We start from the raw sequence: 6481 nt of genomic DNA, 5'->3' as shown, positions 1-6481 counted from the left end.
AGTCTATATGTACTGTGAGCAGTTCAGATTGGCAGCTGTTGATATTCCCCTTATTTGCCCCTTAGAAGTATGACATGGGAGGACAAACTGGAATATAAACTACTTATTGGCAATTGACGTGGAAGGGAAAAATTTTTTTAAACCATTCACCCATTGAAGAGCCTTAAGAAATCGTTAACTGATGAACTGAACTCCTTAACTCCTTCCACACGTGGTATTGGTTGTGGCCGTCTTAAAGCCAGTCCACCCCACGCCTGCATGGACCATGTTTCTCATCACTGGACTGTGCTTGACTTCACTGACCCTTATGGGTGTGTGGCTTCCAGGGAGATCAGCTGGCGATCATGTCTATGGATTAGTGGAAAGGGAAGAATCAGGCTGGGCGAGGTGGCTCACACTTGTAGTCCCAGCACTTTGGGAGGCTAAGGCGGGATGATTGCTTGAGCCCAGGAGTTCAAGACCAGCTTGGGTAACACAGTGAAACCCCATCTCTACTAAAAATACAAAAAAATTAGCTGGGCATGGTAGTGTATGCCTGTAGTCCCAGCTACTTAGGAGGCTGAGGTGGGAGAATCACCTGAGCCCGGGAGGTTGAGGCTGTAGTGAGCTGAGATTGCACCACTTCACTCCAGCCTGGGTGACAGGGTGAGAAGAAGAAGGAGGAGGAAGAGGAGGAGGAGAAGAAGAAAATAAAGGAGGAGGAGGAGAAGGAGGAGAAGGAGAAGGGGGAGGAGGAAAAGAAGAAGGAGGAGGAGAAGGAGGAGGGGGGAGGAGGAGGGGGAGGAGAAGGAGAAGAAGGAGAGGGAGGAGAAGGAGCAGAAGGAGGAGGGAGAAGAAGAGGAGGGAAGAGAAGAAGGAGGGAGGAGAAGAAGAGAGGAGAAGAGGAGGGGGAGGAGGAGGGGGAGGAGGAGGAGGAGCAGGAGGAAGCATAAGAGGAAGAGGAAGAAGAGGAAAAAGGGGGAAGAAGAGGAAGAAGAAAGAAGAATCAGATTCTTTGAGCAATTTGAACTATGAAGATATGGAAGGAGTCAGTTACCTATGGGGGCAAAAACTAAAAGGGGTAATAGAGATCGTAATAAGGGAGCCAAAGCTGTGAGGAAAGTCCTTGGCAGAGAAATGAGAAAGAACTAGATTGAAGAGGACGCACAAAGAAACAGAGTGAAAAGGAAACTGAGAAGCTGTGTAGTCCATGGTGAGAGCACAACACAGCCACAACGTGTCCTTCCGGACTCTGCACTTTTTTTCCCTTTCCTTTTTACAATGTTTTGCTGTGAAACAGGGCCAGGTGCGGTGGCTCACGCCTGTAATGCCAGCACATTGGGAGTTACAGGTGGAGAATCACCTGAGTCCAGGAGGTGACCGAGGATCACTTGAGGTCAGGAGTTTGAGACCAGCTTGGTCAACATGGGGAAACCCCGTCTCTGCTAAAAATAGAAAACTTAGCTGGGCATGCTGGCAGGTGCCTGCTATCTTAGCTACTTAGGAGGCTGAGGCAGGAGAGCTGCTTGAACCTGGGAGGTGGTGATTGCAGTGAGCTGAGATTATGCCACTGCACTCCAGCCTAGGTGACAGAGTGAGACTCCATCTCAGAAAAATAAATAAATAAAATAAAAATAAAAAATAGGCCAGGTGTGGTGGCTCATGCCTGTAATCCCAGCACTTTGGGAGCCTGAGGTGGGTTGATCACCTGAGGTCAGGAGTTTGAGACTAGCCTGGGTAACATGGTAAAACCCCATCTCTACTAAAAATACAAAATTAGCTGGGCATGGTGGTGCATGCCTGTGATCCCAGCTACTCGGGAGACTGAGGCAGGAGAATCGCTTGAATCTGGGAGGTGGAGGTTACAGTGAGCCGAGATTGTGCCACTGCACTCCAGCCTGGGCCACAGAGTGACTCCATCTCAAAAATAAATAAAAAAACAAAAATAAAATAAATAAAATAAAATAAAATAAAATGTTTATTATGAAACAATCCAAACATGTAAGAGCAGATAGAGTAGTGTAACCCCCCTATCCCCCACTGAGGGACTACCTCAACACCCCTCTCTGCACCTATCACTCAGCTTCAACAACGATCAACTCTGGGCCAATCTTATGTCTTTGCTACCTCCACTCAGACAACCCCTTGATTATTTCGTTTTTAAAATACACTTCTGGCGCATTTATAAAATCCTTGGGTTGAAATATATTCTCATCAGTGGTCTATGTACAGCCTACCTTTATTTATTAGCGACTTAAGTAGTATTGTTTTCTTTTTGATTTGCCCAGTTATGTTCCTTATACATTTTTTTAAACTTGTGGTAAAATATACATAACATAAATTGTACCACTTTAACCATTTTGAAATGTTTAGTTCAGTATGGCATTAAGTACATTCACACTACTTTACAACCAACACTTAAGAAGTTTTTTTTTTTTGAGACAGGGTCTCACTCTGTCACCCAGGCTGGAATGTAGTGGTATCAACAGAGATCACTGTAGCCTCAACCTCCTGGACTCAGGTGATCCTCCCACCTCAGCCTCCCAAGTAACTGGGACTACAGGGATGTGCCACCACGCCCAGCTAATTTTTGGATTTTTTGTAGAGACGGGGTTTCGCCATGTTGCCCAGGCTGGTCTCAAACTCCTGAGCTCTAGAAATGCACCCGCCTTGGCCTCCCTAAGTGCTGGGAATATAGGCATGAGCCACTGCGCCCGGCCTAAGTAGTTATTTTTAATAGAGAACCTGTGAACCTACCAAGCTAGGACCTAGACAACAGGGTTTAATCAAATGGTTTTCTCCCATCCGATCCCATGCCTGCCCCCACACCTACCCAGGTATAATCCTGGCATCATCATCCCCTCAATTTTTTTTTTTTTTTTTTTGAGACTCAGCTCTGTCACCCAGGCTGGAGTACAGTGGCGCGATCTCGACTCACTGCAACCTCTGCCTCCTGGGTTCAAGCGATTCTCCTGACTCAGCCTCCTAAGTAGCTGGGATTACAGGAGTGTGCCACCACATCTGGCTAATTTTTTTATTTTTAGTGGAGACAGGGTTTCACCATGTTGGCCAGGCTAGGCTTGAACTCCTGACCTCGTGATTTGCTCACCTTGGCCTCCCAAGTGCTAGGATTACAGGTGTGAGCCACCATGCCTGGCCATTTTTTTTTTTGTATTTTTAGTAGAGATGGGCTTCGCCATGTTGGCCAGGCTGGCCCTGACTTATTTTTCATATTATTTTATTGCAGATACATGTACTGCTAAAATTATTTTTAATTTTATTTTTAACATTACAAATAGAGTATTAGGCTGTATGTAATCTTTTGGGACTTAATTTTTTCAGTTAATATTGTCAAGATGCACCTGTATGGTTGCAGGTCACTGTAAGTCATTTTAATTTAGGTTACTGTATAATATTCTATGTGTCTGCCATGTTCGACTTCCAGTTCCCCTAGACCTTTACAACAACCCCCCTTTTTCTTTGTTTTTTGTTTTTTTTTTTGAGACGGAGTCTCGCTCCGTCACCCAGGCTGGAGTGTAGTGGTGTGATCTTGGCTCACTACAAGCTCCGCCTCTGGGATTCAGGCCATTCTCCTGCCTCAGCCTCCTGAGTAGCTGGTACTACAGGCGCCCACCACCATGCCTGGCTAATTTTTTGTGTTTTTAGTAGAGATGGGGTTTCACCATGTTAGCCAGAATGGTCTCAATCTCCTGACCTCATGATCTGCCCACCTCAGCCTCCCAAAGTGCTGGGATTACAGGCACGAGCCACCGCGCCCGGCCCAACAACCCCCTTTTCTTAAAGTGGTAACTTGAGTGTGTCTCTCCTTTGCACAACTAAAAGAGACAAGACTAAAAGGACCAGGCTTAGATATTGCCAGAGCTAAGTCATGCTAATGCTGATGTAAGGCAGAGAGTGAGATTAATCCTTGCAAAGGCCGAAGAATGGTCACATCCATGAGAAAAGGTCCTCTGTCCCCATGATTTATCTGCTGAGTAAGGTTCGCTACAAGCAGTGATGGAAATTAAAGAGGCAGCTTTGGGACCTCCACAGTGACCCAAAATGGAAATCATTTAGCAGCAAGCAAATGGCAATGTTGTCATAAAGATCAAATGAGATAATAATATGTGGGAACACTTTGTAAACCTTGGGCCATCTTTATAAATATGCAGTTGTACTATTATTGTTATCATTATTCATTTGCATTGTCTGGGCATTTCATTTTCCTGTTTATAAGGTGCCCAGCTGGACTGGATATAAGTCAGAGGAGAAGGAAGATGTGAATATTTATTAAACATCCCTGCGAAGCCTTGAACCCTGCACCGGCTCTTCGAAGTAAGAAGCATTCTCTCTGTTTTACAGATGAGAAAACTGAGGTTTGATAACTTGCCCCAAATCCTATAACAAATAGAGGTGGAGTTTGGATTCAAATTCTGTCTGAATCTAAAACCCCTTTTCTGTCTTACCATATTTCCTGGAATATGCCCAGGCAGCCCTCATTCCTTCCTCATTCCCTGTCTGAGTTTGGCAGGATGAATCTCATATTTACAGTCGTTCTCAGGATTTCTCTTTTCTTAGTCCGAGACTACTGATGGACTAAAACAGAGTCTATGTAAGAATATCTTTGGGAAGACTGGGAACCTTGGAGCTTTAATCTGTGAATTTTAATCCAGGAATCAGGAAAGCCAGGGGGCGTGTCTATGCCTAGGCTAACTTGTCAGTTGGGTTGTCCCATCTCCAGGGGCCCTGCATGGACTGGAGGAGAGCACATTTCACAAGGGGCCCCAAGATTCGGGCAACACCTCCACCTGCTTTAGGTAAACCATTTAATCTGACTGAAACATGGAACTACGCATACCTGTCTTTGCATATCCAACAGGGGCTAAGATCCGGTGAGACACCGTGCTGTTCCTTGATATGATCAGATGAGGCAACAGATGGGAAAACAGTTTGAAAACTGCAAAGCATTTTCTTTTTTCCAGCACGAATGTAAGCTGGTATTTGTTTTCATTGTTATCATTCCCTTTCAGCAGAGCCCTCTCCCAGGGAAAGCCCTTACAGTAGGGGCTCCTAATAACGACTGAGGTTTGAGAACAGCCAGAAGGCAAGCAACATGAAGCCTTTTAAAGCAAACCAGAGGAAGTCCAGTCTCTATTTATTTTATGAAGTTAGCGGCTGGATATGTTAAGCAAATGTTTTCTTAATTGTGGCAGTACAAGAAAACAATAGGGCAAGGGTTGCTGGGGATGGCGGGGGGCGGGTATCAGGCCTCTATCCCCCGGCCCCCCACCACCAAATCCCCAGAGAAAGACAGGAAAAAATTAAAGACAGGCCTTTTCTTTTCGTGGTCACATGTCTGCCCTGCTGCTGTAATAAGAACCTGCGCCAATTAGAAACGTTTTACCTCCTCCTCCCTGCCCCTCCCCGGGCACATTTCAGAGTAGGCCGGGTTGTGGACGCCAGGAGTTTGCCAAACACAGCAAACACTGGTGTGTGAGCGGCTGAAGGGGACTCTTTCCACTCCGATCTCCCTCCCTCCCAGCCTGTTTTGATTTACTAGGACTTCCTCCTCCGGGCGAGGCGGGGGAAGGACGCCGCCGAGCGCCTGGAGTTGTGCGCGTGTGCGTGTGCTAGTGCGAGTGTGAAGTGCAGCGCTGGAGTGCAACATGCTGTAATGGGAGGAAACCGAGCGGCGTCGGAGCGCTCTGGACCGCCGCGTCCGTTCTGAGCGCAGTGGCGTTGAGCAGCCCCTCCGGGAGCCGGTGTGACCAGTCTCTTCAGGTGCGTGGCCGTCGGCCCGTCGGGGAGCGCGGCTCGGGCATGCGGGTGCCGAGAGGGGGCGACGGGGCCCGGGAGGCGGGGGACGGCGGGTGCGCCGCGTTCCGCGGGTGAGCGGGTATGGACGGCGACCCGGCGCGGGCGGGTGGTGCACCCTTCCCTGGCTGCTCGGCGAGCCGGGGGAAGTGGAGGGCGGCGTGGGTGCCGCAGGTTGGGTTGAACTCCGGGCACCTGGCGGGCTGTGTGTGGCGGGAAGGGCAGCAGGTCCTCGGGACGGGTCTGGTTGGACTGTGAACGTCGGCGTCCCGTGAGCTGTCCCCGGGAGCGGGGACCTACTGTGCGCGCGTGGGGAGCGCGGCGGGCATCTGGCCGCGTACAAAATGTGCGTTTGTGTTTGTACATTTGCACGGAGCTGTGTCCCCTGGCGGGGCCTCGAGGGCCGGGGGCGTGCGAGATGCCGTATCCACAGCAGTGTGCGCCATGTCCACGCGCCCTGCCCGCTGGCGCCTCTCGGGAGCGCCCGCCCCGGCAAACCTCACTGCCCCAGCGCGCCGGCATCGGCCCGGGAGGTGCGAGCTGGCACCGGGCACGCAGCTGGCGGGGGAGGGAAAGCAGCCGCTCCCGGCCGCGGGAGGCCCCACCCCTGTCTCCCTCCAGGCTCACCTGGGCTCAGCCCCCACCTGCTCCGCGGGGGGGCGTGACCGAGGGCGTGGCCTGGCTGGCC

At 49.7% G+C, this 6481-nt stretch overlaps 1 protein-coding gene across 4 annotated transcripts in view; it reads left to right on the top strand.

The window, feature by feature from the left end:
* Positions 1–5387: 5387 nt before the first annotated feature.
* The window catches only part of VGLL4 (vestigial-like family member 4), a 165102-nt gene continuing 164008 nt past the window's right edge, over positions 5388–6481 (top strand). For 2 of the 4 annotated variants that reach the window (XM_011952306.1, XM_011952305.1), the window contains exon 1: positions 5388–5760. The gene's annotated coding sequence lies outside the window, so the exon portion shown is untranslated. Of the gene's footprint in view, positions 5761–5875; positions 5968–6481 lie in introns of those variants that run through there. The other 2 variants (XM_011952307.1, XM_011952308.1) reach the window with 2 other exon arrangements.

This window comes from Colobus angolensis, unplaced genomic scaffold, assembly GCF_000951035.1.
Source record: "Colobus angolensis palliatus isolate OR3802 unplaced genomic scaffold, Cang.pa_1.0 Scaffold34, whole genome shotgun sequence".
Taxonomy (NCBI): Eukaryota; Metazoa; Chordata; class Mammalia; order Primates; family Cercopithecidae; genus Colobus; species Colobus angolensis.
The sequence above is the reverse complement of the archived record's forward strand: the minus strand, read 5'-3'. Positions and strand labels throughout refer to the sequence as shown.